Below are 15,630 nucleotides of genomic sequence, written 5' to 3'. Positions count from 1 at the left end.
CTCCCCATCCAATGCCATAGTTCGGTACCCAGACAAGTTAAGAAGCCCTGCTCATTTTCAAGGGCCTTGGCTAGCTCGCTCTTAGTCCCTCCTCATTCTCTCTTCCAGTTTTTTGTTGTTCAGTCATTTCAGTTCTTCATGACCCTTGGAGCTTTCTTGAGAGATACTGCAGTGGTTGGCCACTTCCTTCACCAGCTCATTTTACAGATGAGAAAACTAAGGCAAACAGGGTGAAGTGACTTGCACAGGGTCACACAGTAAGTGTCTGACGCTAGATTAGAACCCAGGAAGACAAGTCTTCCTGACTCTAGGCTCAGAGTCTACCATGCCACCTCACTGCTCTCTACCAGCTAGTTCCCCCCATATTTTTTTCTTTGCTTGTCCCCAAGTCAATTCACTCAGTTCTCCTCAATCTACAGTTATTAAAACACACACACACACACACACACACACACACAAGAAACAACCCAACATCCTAATACTCTTAGCTCTGGTTGTTTTTATTGTCTGGTCTTTCCCTTAAATGGAGAATATACTCTAAATAAGGAGTGCTCTTACGTCCTAGGTGAAGTCAGAACTAGTGATTGGTTTTCAGGGAAAGAAAGATCAGCCCACACAGTCCCCTTCTGTAAATAATTTAAATACCCTAACTGAAAATCAAGTATTTTTGTTTTCCATTAAAGCTAAATTTATCTTTTGTGCAACTATTACATTGAAATTTAGGTTAGATGTTACTTTGGAGGAGGTTTTTAAACATTTTTTTTAAATTCAGTGCTGTGCCTATCAGATTCTCAAAAGAATATTTTATAGAGGGGGATTTTTAAAAAAGTATATGGAGAAATAAAGGCCAAAAACCTCAAGAGTAAAATGAAAAAAAAAGTGAGAAAGAGATTTTTCAGTACCAAATCTCAAACAGTGCTACAAAACAGTAATCATTAAAATGATTTGGTACTGGTTTTTCATAAAAAGACAAAGAGAAGTCAGTGCAAACAGATTAGGTGCAATATAAGGAAATAAACAAACACAGTAGCATGATATTTGACAAACACAAAGACCCCAATTATTAAGGGTGGGATTCACTAACGTAAAAACTGCTGGGAAAACTGGAAAGCATTCTGATAAAATCAGGATTAAAACAAGCCTCTCAGTATATATATCAAGATACATTCCAAATGGATACATGACCTAGATATAAATGTACAGTTATACCATAAACAAATCAGAGGAGCAAGGAAGAAATTACCTAGAAGATCTATGGATAGGGGAAAAGTTCATAACTAAAGAAGAAATAAAGAGGATCACACAATTTGAAATGGCTAATTTTGGTTACATAAAATTTAAAAGTTTTTTCCACAAATCTAATGTAGTAAGTATTAGAAAGAAAACAAATTAACAGGGGGAAAAATCTTTGCAACAGGATTCTCTGGTAAGGAGCTTGTATCCAAGATATAAAAGAAAATTATTCAAATTTATTAAGACTAGGAGCCATTATCGAAAAGTCAAAGGATATGAACAAGCAGTGTTAAAAGTAAGAAATACAAACCATCAATAATTATATTAAAAGGTGCTTTAAATCACTAACAATTAGAGAAATGCAAGAAAGCAACTCTGAGGTTACACATAATATCTTATCATACTGACAAGGATGACAAGATGTTGGTGGGGCTGTAGGAAGAGAAGTACAATAATGCATTGTTGACGGAGCCATGAACTGGTTCAGCCCTTCTGGAAAGCAATTTGGAACTATGCCCAGAAAGTTACCAAACTGTGCCTTTGACTCAGCTATACCATTACCCTGAAAAAAAGATCAGAGAAGGAAGAGAAGGAGCTATATGAACAAAAACATTTATACCAGTTCTTTTGGGGGTAGCCAGAATTTTGAAACTAAAGTAGTAGTAGCCTATTGGGGAATAACTAAGGAACTTCTGGTATACTAATTTAATGGAATTAAATCATTTAATGAAATGTTATTATTGTGCCACAAGAAATGATGACATGAGTAATTTCAGAGGAAAGTGGGAAGATCTTTATGAACTGATATATAGTGAAATGAGCAGAACTACGAGAACAATTTATACAGTAACATCACAGAGATAAGCTCGGAAAGACTTTAAAACTCTGATCAACTCTGATAAACTCTAAGTCCAAAAAAATGAAGATAAAACATACTACTCGCCTACCTACTGACAGAAAAGTAGTAAACTTAAAATGTAAAAATTACCACACATTTTGGGACATAGCTAATGTGGGAATTTGCTCTGCTCAACTGTGGAACAATGAATGTATCTGAGGGTTTTATTCTTCAGGTTTGTTTTTTCATTGCCCAATATGGGGGGGGGGCCGGGAGGGGTGGAGAACAGGGACACCAGAGAAGGACAGATAAATTTTTTAATTTAATTTAACGCTTTTTAATTGAAAATAAATATTTAAATAGCAACACAATAAAATCCATAGGATCTATGGTTAGGGGAAAAGTTCATAACTAAAGAAGAAATAAAGAGGATCACACAATTTAAAACGGCTAATTTTGGTTATATAAAATTTAAGTTTTTGAAGACATCTAATGTAGCAAATATTAGAAAGAAAACAAGTTAATGGGGGAAAAATCTTTGCAATAAGTTTCTCTGGTAAAGAGCTCATATATAAGATATAAAAGAAAATTATTCAAATCTATAAGACTAGGAGCCACTATCAAAAAGTTACAGGATATGAGCAAGCTGTTTAAAAGTAAGGAACACGGGTTGGGTGTGGGGGGCGAGATGGCGAAGTGAAAGCAGTGACTTGCTCGAGCTCTCCCCCAAACCCCTCCAAATACTCATAAAAAATAGCTCTAAACTAATTCTGAAGCAGCAGAACCCACAAAGAGACAAAGTGAAGCAAATTTCCAGCCCAAGACAACCTGGATGATTGATCAGAAAGGTGTATCGCCCCGGGCTGGGGGCTCGTGGCCGCAGGGAACCTGGAGCAGGCCTCAGAGGACTGAATCACGGGCAGCTGTGGAGGTTTCCAGACTCCTTAATCCACAAATGCAAAAGACAACTTAGAAGGTCGGTGGGAAAAGTCTGTTTCTGTCGGTGCTGAGACAGGAAGGTGGGGTTTCAGCTCCATTCCCCAAGAGCGTGGCCGGGGGGGGGGGGGGCGGCGAGGGGGGGGGCAGCTGCTTCCCGAACTTCCGGCCCACAGACTGAGGGGGAATCCAGTGGCTGATCAGAGAGGGATTGCAGGGATCTCTTTGCCAGAGCTCAGGCAGGAATCTCTTGCTTTGCCCATGTTTGGATCTGGGCCACAGTTCTGGGCGGCGGTGCCGGGGTGAGGAGGAGCGCTGGTGTGGTAGAGCTTGGAGTGGCTGTGGAAAGGAACCCCTCCTCACAGTTATGGGACAGAAAGGAATACTTGTGCTCACAGGCCAGGAAAGGAGTAAACACCTCGCCCCTTATCATACCACCTTGGAAGAACTGAAAATTTACAGGTCCCTACAAGTATCTCTGAAAACAGCTGTACAAACCCCTGAAGCTTGGGACAGTACACTCTCCACATTGGAAGCAGACTCTTACCTTAACAAAGAGTTTAAAACTCAAGTAATTGGCTGGGATCATGAGCAACAGCACAAAAAGAGTCAGACTATATTATCTTACTTTGGTGAAAAAGAAGATCAAAATATACAACCAGAAGAAGACAACAAAGTCAAAGCTCCTACATCCAAAGCCTCCAAGAAAAATATGAATCAGTCCCAGGCCTTGGAAGAGCTCAAAAGGGATTTTGAGAAGTAAGGGAAGTAGAGGAAAAACTGAGAGTGATGCAAGAAAATCACAAAAACAAGTCAACAGCCTGCTAAAGGAGACCCAAAAAAATACTGAAGAAAATAACACCTTAAAAAATAGCCTAACCCAAATGGCAAAAGAGGTCCAAAAAGCCAATGAGGAGAAGAATGCCCTAAAAAGCAAAATTGGCCAAATGGAAAAGGAAGTCCAAAAGCTTACTGAAGAAAATACTTCCTTAAAAATTAGAATAGAGCAATTGGAAGACAGTGACTTTATGAGAAATCACGACACATTAGAACAAATCCAAAAGAATGAAAAATTAGAAAACTATGTGAAATATCTCATTGGAAAAACAACTGACCTGGAAAATAGATCCAGGAGAGAATTTAAAAATTATTGGACTATCTGAAAGCCATGATCAAAAAAAGAGCCTAGACATCATCTTTCAAGAAATTATCAAGGAAAACTGCCCTGATATATTAGAACCAGAGGGCAAAATAGAAATTGAAAGAATCCACAGATCTCCTCCTGAAAGAGATCCCCAAAGGAAAACTCCTAGGAATATTATAGCCAAATTCCAGAGTTCCCAGGTCAAGGAGAAAATATTACAAGCTGCCAGAAGGAAACAATTCAAGTACTGTGGAAACACAATCAGGATAACACAAGATTTAGCAGCTTCTACATTAAAGGACCACAGGGCATGGAATATAATATTCCGGAGGGCAAAGGAGATAGGATTACAACCAAGAATCACCTACCCAGCAAAACTGAGTATAATCCTTCAGGGGAAAAAATGGTCATTCAGTGAAATAGAGGACTTTCAAGCATTCTTGATGAAAAGACCAGAGCTGAATAGAAAATTGACTTTCAAATACAGGACTCAAGTGGAACATGAAGAGGTAAACAGGAAAGAGAAATCAAAAGAGACTTATTAAGATTGAACTGTTTACATTCCTGCATGGAAAGATGATATTTATAACTCATGAGACCTTTGTCAGTATTAGGGTAGTTGGAGGAAAAAAATTATATGTATGTATATATAGATAGATAGAGGGCACAAGGTGAGTTGAAGATTAAGGGGTCATATCTGGAGAATAAAATTAAGGGATGAGAGAGGATTATACTCAGAGAAGAAGAAAGGGAGAGGTAGAATGGGGTAAATTATCTCACAAAAAAAAAACAGAAAAGAAAAGTCTCTTACAGTGGAGGGGAAACAGGGGAAGGTGAGAGAGAATGAGTGAATCTTATTCTCATAGGATTTGGCTTAAGGAGGGAATAACAAACACATTCAGTTGGGTATGGAAATCTGTCTTACCCTACAGGAAAATAGGAGAAGGGGACAAGAGAGCAGGGGGATGACAGAGAGGAGGGCAGATTGGGAAAGGGAGTAATCAGAAATAAATACTTCTGAGGAGGGATGGAGTCAAAAGAAAGACTAGAATAAATGGGGGGGCAGGATAGGATTAAGGCAAATAGAGTTAGTTTTTCACAACATGTCTACTATGGAATGTATCACATAACTGCACATGTACAACCAATATTGAGTTGCTTGCCTTTTCAATGAGGGTGGGTGGGGAGGGAGGAAGAGAGAAAATTTGAAACCTAAAGTTTTAAAAACATATGTTTAAAAAAAATGTTTTCACGTGCTACTGGGAAATAAGAAATACAGGAAATGGGGTACGGAAGTCTATCCTGCCCTACAGGAAAATAGAAGGGGAAGGGGATAAGAGAAGGGGAGAGAGATAGCAGAGAGGACAGGCTAGGGGTGCATGCCATCTTGGGGTGGGAGGAGGGGGGAGATGCAGTATAAATTTGGAATTCAAAAACTTGTGGGAATGAATGTTGAAAGCTAAAAATAAATTTATATTTAAAAAATTAAAAAGTAAGGAATACAAACCATCAATAACCATATTAAAAGGTACTCTAAATCACTAATAATTAGAGAAATGCAAGAAAGCAACTCTGAGGTTACACATAATAAAATTTATTCCTTAAAAGCCAGAAAAGACTCTGATGCGATCTAATGGCTTTAAAACACATTAAAATAAAAAGAAATTAAAATCTCTTTCCTAAACACAGTAAAAATTATTGATTTCAAACCAAGAGTCTGATGGGAAAAGACTATCAAGATTCCCAATTCAATTAGATTCAGCAAGTACTTATTAAAGCACCTACTATGTGATAAGTACTACTGGATAAAATCCTCCTATAAAAACATGGGTGCTCACTTTGACTACTTCATTTTGATAGAGTACTTAGAAATGCTAGCAATCTTTCAGATATGCCAAAAAAAATTATACCAACAGTTTTTAATAGAAACAAAAACTTTGGGGCAGCTAGGTGGCACAGTGGATACAGCTCCTGCCTTGGAGTCAGGAGGACCTGAGCTCAAATCCTACCTCAGACATTTGACACTTACTTAGCTATGTGACCCTGGACAAGTCACTTAACCCCAATTGCCTTACCAAAAACAAACAAACAAACAAACAAACAAGAAACAAAAACCAGAAACAAAGTAGACATCCATCAATTGAGAATGGCTAAACAAACTAAGATACATAAATGTAATGGGATATTAAACAATGACCATAAAGACCACAGAGAAGCATGGGAAGACTTACATGATCTGATGCAGAAAATATAATACGATTTGATGATGAGGAAGAACCAGGAAAAATTAAACATGAATGCTATTAAATTATAATGACCAAGTTTGGCCCTAAAGAAGAGTTATAAGATGGGGCAGCTAGGTGGCACAGTGGATAGAGCACTGGCCCTGGATTCAGGAGGACCTGAGTTCAAATCCGGCCTCAGACACATAACACTTACTAGCTATGAGGCCCTGGGCAAGTCACTTACCCCTATTGCCTATCCAAAAAAAAAAGTTATAAGAATGGGTTTTCCTCCTGTTTGTAGAATTTGTGGATTATGGGTATGGAACACTGCATGTTGATTCAGATTGGGTCATAGATGTGTTAATGAGGAGTTTTGAAGAACTTTTTTTAATCCTCTTTTTAAATTCTTTGTTAAAGCAAGGGTCAGCCTTCTGGAAGAGATAAAAAGGAGAGGCTGTTCTGGGAAATGAAGGTATTTAAAACAAAAGTTAATAAACTTTTAAAAGTGGTAGCCATGCTACAAATGAACTTTTCAAAATATTATTAACAGATGACACAACTAATTATCCAGAAAATCATGCAATCAACCAAAAAAACCAAATTGTAATATGAAGTACAATATATTTTCAAGATAAAGGTTAAATCAATTGAATAATTTCTGTTCTTATATGAAAACAAAAATCAAGAAAATACTATGTTTTAAAAAACATCACTTACAATGAAAAACACTGAATATCTGGGAATTAACTCTAGACCTGAATATTTTTATAAAGATACAACAGAAATAAAATAATTGGTAAGGTACTGAATATTAAAGGATTCATTAACCTAGTAAAAATGATAATGCTACATAAGTTAATTCACTAATTTAATGTAACATCTAATGCAAATAATGATTTTTTAAAAGAGAACTAAATAAAATTGTAACAAATTCTGCATGGACAAATAAGAGTAGAAGAATTCAAGGCATACTTTGAAAAGTATTTGGTAGCAGGAAATACCATGAGCTCCTGTCTCCCCCAGATCTTGATAGAGAAATCCAAGAGAAAGTCACAGTGAATCACTTTTCCAGCTCTTGTTCACCTAGGGAGACAGAAAAAGGTGTCTCTGGATGCTAGGTCCAGGCCTGGTTTGAAGCATGCTGCCCAAAGCACTCCAGTGCAAAGGAAAGGCTGTGCAATAGGACAATGGAAGGTCCCAGGCCCATGTGGGGCACCTTGCATAGGGTAAGTGCCAAGTGACATCTCTGTTGCCCTCTTGCCAGTTCTAGGTCACATGTTGGGGCAGCCTGAGAAAAGAACCTGAGCAGAGGTGAGAGGTGGCTATGCAGAAAAGAAGTATTTGTGGGGCCTGACCCTGAGTAACCAGCAAAGAAGAAATTCAGAAGCAAGCAGCAATGTTGGAAGCTCAAACCCCAGGAGTAGAGTAGGTTCTCAGTTTCAACTTTTAGCCCAGTCTGAAGCCTGCAGAGGAATAACCAGGACAGGAAATCCAGACTTAAGGCAAGGCAGAACCCACAGAGGTTTTCAGCTGCCTGATAGCTGCTGAGTACAGCATCAGGTCACTGTTGCCCAAACCCAAACTCAGGTCAGGAAGCTGCATACCAGGGGGGTGGGAGTGAGGGATGAGCGGCAAGAGGGCAATGCTTAAGCCCTGTCCTAGAACAGACGACTTTGGAAGAAACCCTGAAAGCCTGCAAGTCTGTGGCCTTGGTTTGTCCCTGAGAGCCTGGAACAACACGACACTCAGCCCCCAAGAAAGCAGCAACAGCATCAGTCCAGACTTTCCTTCCAGAAATGCACAGAGCATGGTCTCAACATAAAGCCTGAAGTCAGAAGTAGGCTAGAAGGATGAGCAAACAAAAAAAGAATCTCACTATAAAAAAGTTATCATGATAGATAACAGGGATGCTCAAGCATGAACCCAGAAAAAGAGAATGACTCCAACATCTACAAGGCAAAGCCTCAAAGAAATACACAGCTTGGGCATAAATTCATCTAGAACTCCTGGAAAAGATGAAGAAAAAAATTTTAAAGAGTTTTGAAAATGTTTTAATAAGTGAGATGACAGTACTAGAGGGGAAAACTGAAAAAGAAGTAAGAGCTATGGAAGGCAGAACTGGAAAGGGAATTTAGCTTGCACGGTGAGTAACCCTGCCCAAGCAATGAACTCCCTGAAAACTGGAATGGAGGGAGGGAGGGAGGGAATAAGCATTTATTTTGTTCCTACTATGTGCCAGGCACCATAACTGCTGGGCCTCACAACAAACCTGCAAGGTGAGTCTGTCATTATCCCCATTTTACAGTGGACACTTTACAGAAAGGACCAAAAAGTAGCCAATGATTCCAAGATATAAGTAATAATAACAACCAGCATTTATGTGACCCAATAAGATTTGTGAAGTACTTTCTACATTTACCTCATTTTATCCTCACAACAAGCTTGGGAGGCAGGTCCTATTATTATCCCATTTTAAAAGAGGCGGAAACTGGGACAGAGACTTGCCCAGGGTCACACGGCTAATAAGTATCTGAAGCCAGATTTGAATTCAGGTTTTTCTGACTCAAAATCTAGTCTTGTACCAATATACCACATATTGCCTAGGCAAGAAATATGAAGACAAAGTCAAAAGACTGAAAAAGATGAAGAAAATGCTAGGCATCTCATAGCAAAAACAACTGACCTGGAAAACAGAAGGAGAAATAATTTAAGAATGATGAGACTACCTCAAAGCCATGACCCCCTAAAAAAAGGGTATACACACCATATTTCAAGAAATCATAAAAGAAAACTACCCAAATCTCTTAGAACCAGAAGGTAAAGTATGAATAGACTTTACTGATCACTTCCCGAGGGAAAAAAACTCCAAAGTGAAAACTCCTTGGAACATTACAGCCAAAATCCAGAGATTACAGGTCAAAGAAAAAATACTGAAAGGAGTCATTAGTCGAGAATTCAAGCACTGAGGAGCCACAGTTAGAATCCCACATGATTTAGTAGCCATCTCCATAAAGGAGTGGAGAACTTGGAATGATATTCTAGAAGGAAAAGGATATAGGATTACAGCCAATAATTACTTACCTAGCCAAACTGAGTATAATCCTACAGGGGAATACATTGACCTTTAATGAAATATAGGACTTCCAAGCATTCTTAATGAAAGGAACAAAGTTGAATACAAACTTCGAAGTTTAAACACTGGAGTTAAGAGAAACACAAAATGCCAAGGACAAATGAACAATGATGAAAGAAGGACATGTTATAATATGTGGATATGATATATGTGTTCCCTCCAAGAAGAAGAAAATTAATATTATACTGCATCATTTGATAATTATTATTACTCCGTAATCCATCCTTTCCCCCATTTTATCAAAACCCTGTCTCTTAGTCTAGCTCAAGAGACCTTTCCTGGTTGCAACTAAAGCATGGCTGGAAGAATGTGATCACTCCTAGTCTTCCCCCCCATCTGATTAAAGTGGGATCCCCTGCTTCAGTTTGGACTAGGCCCTCCCCAGGGGAATTCTCTCATGTCCTTGCTTTTCCTCATCAAAGTTAGGGGTGACTTGGTCTCCAAGAGGGAAATCAAAGTGGGTGTGGGGAACCTCATTGAGATGGTTTTTGTTTTTCTAGCCAAGACTGCTAGAGCTAGCTAGGTCTCATCAAGTTATTAGTATTTCTTAACTACCGAGAGAGGAATGATGGGCCTCACCTGAAACCCACTTTTGCAAGCTGATGATTAATCCTATCATCTAAGGATTACTCCAGTCTCCCAAAGAGGAAGTAATAAGGAGGAGCTAAGGTAACTCTTAACCTACCTCCTCACTAAAGGGTCTACTAATCAGAATAGTTTTACTTTTGCCAGGAGCAGTCCAAACGGTCTGTCAGGCCAGTCAAAAGGAAGACACACTAGGTTTAAAAGACCCTGTCTGTCCTTACTTAGGGTCTCTGATCACTGAGAGAGGCCACACTGACCCAATCTATTGATTATGGATAGCCTAACTGATCATGCTCAGGTCCCTGGCTTTTTGGTTGAGATGACCAGCATAACCCATTTTACTAATAGTTAACATGTTTAAATGCTATCTTGCCTTGAAGAAAATGGTGAAGCCTTCCTTTATTGAAGTTTTACTCACCAGAAAACCTAATCAACATCAGTAGTCATAGAGATAATATACCTGGAAGTGGTTCTATTATGTCTTAATGATCTGAAAAGAAGAATGGAAATGAAGAAGAAAAGGAATATATTGAGGAGAGGGGGGGAGGTTAGAGAAAATCATCTCACAGGATCAGAGTGTAAGTATACACATACATATATTTATTTCCCTTTTAGACACAGTTAATGTGGACATTTATTTTGCTGAACTGTAGATATCTATCTGTATATACACACGCATACATACACATATTTGTTTGCAAATGGTTTTTTTCCCCCTTTCATTCTTAATAGGGACTGGGGGAGGGAGAGACAGCTGATTTTTGTTGATTAAAAAAATTAATTAAAAAGCAATAAAATAAAAAGTATTCTTGCCCCTCTAGACTTTAAAACATTATAAAGTAGCTATACTCAACACTATCTGCTAATAGTCAAAGAATAAAAAATTAGACCGGTAGAACCAAGTAGAAACGCCAACTATAGAACCAAATACATCCAAAGATTAGTTTTATAAAACTATGGAAAATAAGAACTGAAAAGAAAAACTTCATTATTTAATTATCTTCAGAAAAACTAGACAGCACTGTAGCCAAAAATATTAGGAAATGTTTTTACTAGGTCTGCCTATACCACACAAAGAGGTTTTTTTTTTCAAAGTTAAGGAGGAAGGAAGAAAAAGTTTGTATAACAAGTTTTATAGCCACTCTTTTTGTAGTAGCAAAGACCTGGAAACTAACGCAGTGCCCATCAACTGAGGAATGGTAGAACAAATTCTAGTATGTGAATATAACAGAATATTGTAAGAACTGAAGAGACAGTTTCAGAAAAACCTGAGATTTGCATAAATTGATGCAGAGTGAAATGACCAGAACCAAGAAAATAATTCATACAATAACAGCAACACTGTAAAGACAAACAACTTTGCAAGACTTAAGAACTTTGGGGCAGCTAGGTGGCACAGTGGATAGAGCTCCAGCCTTGGAATCAGGAAGATCTGAGTTCAAATCCGGCCTCAGACACTTGACACTTACTAGCAGTGTGACCCTCAGCAAGTCACTAACCCCGATTAGCTCACCAAAAGAAAAAAAAAGACTTAAGAACTTTCTCTGATCAACGACAATTCCAGAGAACTGATAATGAAGCATGTTATTCAAGTCCTGATAGAGGGATGAACTCAAGACGCAAAGCGAGATATACGTTTTTGCAAATGGCTAATGTGGGAATTCATTTTGCTTAACTATATACTCATTATACAAGATTTTTTCCCCAATGAGTGTGAGAAAATAAAAGCTTGTTAACTGAAAAAAAAATCTAATGGTAAAAAGAAAATATTCTATGTTGAACTTAAAATAGCAAGAAAGAAACACACATTTGTTTTCAGTGGAAAGAGAAATAAAGACCATTTCTGGGAACGTTTTCTACTTTTGTTTTTTGATCACTGAACTGGTTCACTCATAATTAAAACTAAAGTAAATAAGGTTTCCCCCCTTAATAGCAAAGTCTCAATGCATCTTTGTAAGCTTTAGAGAATCAGTTTAGAGCTAGAAGGGACCTTTAAGTCCATCTAGTCCAACCTCTTCATTTCTGAGATGAGGTGACTGAGGCTCAGAGGTGAACTAACCTGCCCCAAGTCACAAAGCAAATTAGTGCCAGAATGAAGAAGAGAATTCAGGTCTCTTTCCTCTTGGGCCTAGGGATATTCTATTCTATCACATTTCTGAGGCTAAGAAAATGAAAAGAGGGCATTCAGTTGAATGTAAACAAAAAGGATAAAAGAAATCCCCCAAAATCCCAATTTCCCAAATAACCTATAAGGTTTAAAGTCTTTCCTTCCCTTAGTATGCTATGTCCTTAATTCACCTGGACCAATTACTACACTGCTCTTTACCGACCAATCTACCATTTAATGAAGTATTCTTTCTCCCAAACTTACAGACTTACTTTTCCGGTTCAAAATCATTCCACCACTCTTCCCTCTCATACAGACTTATAATAATGAGAGCTTTTATCACCTACCTTCCTAGCTAAACTAACTCCTAGGGTTCCTAAACTCTAATGATTTTGCTCATTAGAATGATATACCCCTCACTAAAACTCTCACCAACATACTAGTTCTTTCTTGCCTAGATTTCAACACACTAATTGGAAGTGATACTGAGAAATAAACTGGATGCCATTTTAAATTTTAAAGTCTTTTTCATTTTCAGCAATACATTAAATTCTCTTATTCTTACTTCTATGAACTTCCATTATCACTCGTGTAATTTCTCTCTCAGACTTAAGATAATTAATATTTTGTATCTGTACCCACAGTGCTTAATGAATACAGGGCTTGGCATCATACTAGGTGGTTTGTTAGAATTTACTAACATCTATTACCTATAGTTTAGTATTTTTTCCTTCCTCTTCTACTTTCTGCATTCTTCCCTATCTGGAACTCTTATCTCTTCTTCATTTGTCAGGTAATTCTTTTCTGAAATATATTTCTGCTAAATGTTTTAAGTAATAGTTCTTTTACCTTCTTCCTGTTTTCTCCTATTTATAAGAGTGAGAATTGGCAGAAGGAGAGCACTCTTAAATCACTGAATTTCTGAAATTCATCCTTCACTGTTAGAATATTGCATTGGCTTATTTGTTGATCTGCCTAAATTGGAGTGTAATTGCCTGGAGCAAAGGATGTCATCTCATATGCCTACCAGGTTAGAAAACAACAAAAATGGTGAACAAGGTTATAAAAATAAAGTTTTCTTGACCTTCATGAAAACATGTCTTATGAATATTCTATACTTTAAGTATTCTGTATCCATAAGTACTCTGAAATTTTTACTCTATAAAGGGACTCACATATTAAGTTTAAGATGAAGAAATCCACTAAGGACTATGATTTTTTTTAAAGTCTCAATTATCTACTATTTTAAACAAACCACAGAACTGACTTTACCAATAGCTTTTATATGCTTTGAAGGGATGGCTTTAAAATCTTAATATCTCTATGCATTATTTTTAAAAATCAAAACACTAGAACTATAGGAGCCTTTTTTTAAAAAATCTACTTGGTTTATGATTTTACATTGTATATAAGGGAAAGGTCCACAAAAAATCCTATTACAATACTTCATCATGGCATAGAGGTAATTTTAAGTAATCAAACAGTATACCAGAAAAGCCCAAGCTCTTGTAGGTTTTAGCATACCAAAAAAGCTTTTAGTCCAACCAAGAGATGGTTTATGAGCTTGTCATTCAAGAAATAGCCTAGTTCTGAGAATCATCATCTCTTTGTTGACTACCAGGTGACTGATTATTTTGACAGTAGCTATTCATGAAGAGTGGTCTATTAAGGAATGGAAGAATTTCTCTCTTCTAGTTAACTTTTGAAACATATTCCTTCCATTTTCCCCATCTTTCTGTTTTCCCAAAAATTTCAAACAATCTCTTCTTTTTTTATAACCCCTTAAATAACCGCCCTTGACATTTTACATAAAAGGAAAGCCTGAATCAAACTATATATATTGCTTTGGTTGGATCTGTAGTTTTCCCATTTTGGCACAGTGAATAAAAAAGATCCTAAACAATACTGAATTCAAAATACTGAAAAATATTTTTTGCCATTTGAACTTTTAATCCTACTTTCAAAATCTGTCAAGTATTTAGATCATTTCTAGCCTTTACTTTAAATTATAGGATAGGTAACTACAGTACTGAACTATTTTTTAACTCTACTTAAGTAGAGTTTAAGCTCTAATAAAGTTACTTACCATCAAAATTGAAGATTCTTGTTACCTGGAGTAGAGTGCCTCTCAGTCTTGGCTGGCCCACCAACTTACTGTGTTGGAGACTTCACAGTATGGTAATCTATGGCTTTCATTCTTTAAACACCTAGACCTACTGAAGGAATTTCGTTTTTTATAAGCTGTATGGGCTTGCCAAATTATATAACTATTCTACCCAATCAGCAGCTCTATTTATATTACACAACAGCCACCACATGGTTACAAACTGTTACTGCATGTCTCTGTGATACTCTGTGACTTTAAGTAAATATACAGTAGGTTTCTACATAACTGGTTGACGTTCTGGAAACGGAATTAAGAGCTTTTAGTTTACATTTCTAAAGTCTTCATAGATAAGCAGAGTTATAAAAACAATCCCTCTCTAAAACCCAACAACTCAGATGTTTACATTATTGAACAATCTCAATAAAGTACTGAAAAAGGCTACTACAGTCACTCATATGATCACAGGATTTTAGAGTTAGACAGGAACCTACACATCATCTAGCCCAACCACATTTATAGATATAGAGGCTGAGAATTCAAGGGAATAAGTGACTTGCCCAAGGTCACACAGTTAATAAGTATTCTTCAGATAAGGCACCCAGATCATTATAGGGAGGTCTAGTATTACAACTAAAATATACCCCAACAAGAAGGGAGCAGCACAGTGGACAGAGAGGCACTGAGCCTGGAGGCAGGAAGACCTGAGTTCAAATCCAGCCACAGACACAAGCTGTGTGACCCTGGGCAAGTCATTTAACTTCTGCCTGCCAATGTTTCCTCAACTGTAAAATGGAGATAATAACAGCACATACTTCTCAGATGTGAGGAATAAATGAGATAATATTTATAAAGGGGTCAGCACAGTGCCTGGCACATAGTCGGCACTTGACAAATGTTTATTTCCTTCTATCATTCCTTTATCCATTCCTTTCTTTCCTGTGTTCAAAAATTTAAAAAAATTAAGACTTATTAATACTTAAGTTGGACTCAAGATACAAATTGTTAAAATATTCACAAACATGGGGAAATCTCATAAAAATAAGGTTTTTATCTGAGTAAATTAACAAATCACAGTCTTTTAATGGTAAAATTCCCTCACCCCCCCCCAAGATTAGATAAATTGGCTAGATTAAAAGGCAGACTACTATTTGAAAATTGCCAAGGCAGTGCTTTTGCAAACATGTAAAAAGGGGTGTTGGTATCTCTAGACATATGAGATGAGGCTACTAGAGATTTTTGGAATAAGTACATTCTGAAATGGTAGAACCTACGACTAAACACCTTAGCAAGATTCTAAATATATTCAATGTCATATATAGCCC

At 37.3% G+C, this 15,630-nt stretch overlaps 1 protein-coding gene across 6 annotated transcripts in view; it reads right to left on the bottom strand.

Annotated features, from left to right (window-relative positions):
• The window catches only part of SLC23A2 (solute carrier family 23 member 2), a 114,940-nt gene that overhangs the window by 61,259 nt on the left and 38,051 nt on the right, over positions 1 to 15,630 (bottom strand). The window contains exon 1 of one of the 6 annotated variants that reach the window (XM_020985358.2): positions 14,288 to 14,408. The exons of 4 other annotated variants lie outside the window; for them this stretch is intronic. The gene's annotated coding sequence lies outside the window, so the exon portion shown is untranslated. Of the gene's footprint in view, positions 1 to 7,348; positions 7,441 to 14,287; positions 14,409 to 15,630 lie in introns of those variants that run through there. One more of the 6 variants, XM_020985359.2, reaches the window with a different exon arrangement.

The sequence above is a fragment of the Phascolarctos cinereus genome, unplaced genomic scaffold (assembly GCF_003287225.1).
Source record: "Phascolarctos cinereus isolate Bilbo 61053 unplaced genomic scaffold, phaCin_HiC Scaffold_2;HRSCAF=192, whole genome shotgun sequence".
Taxonomy (NCBI): Eukaryota; Metazoa; Chordata; class Mammalia; order Diprotodontia; family Phascolarctidae; genus Phascolarctos; species Phascolarctos cinereus.
Note: the sequence above shows the minus strand (reverse complement) of the source record. Positions and strands in the feature narration are given on the sequence as shown.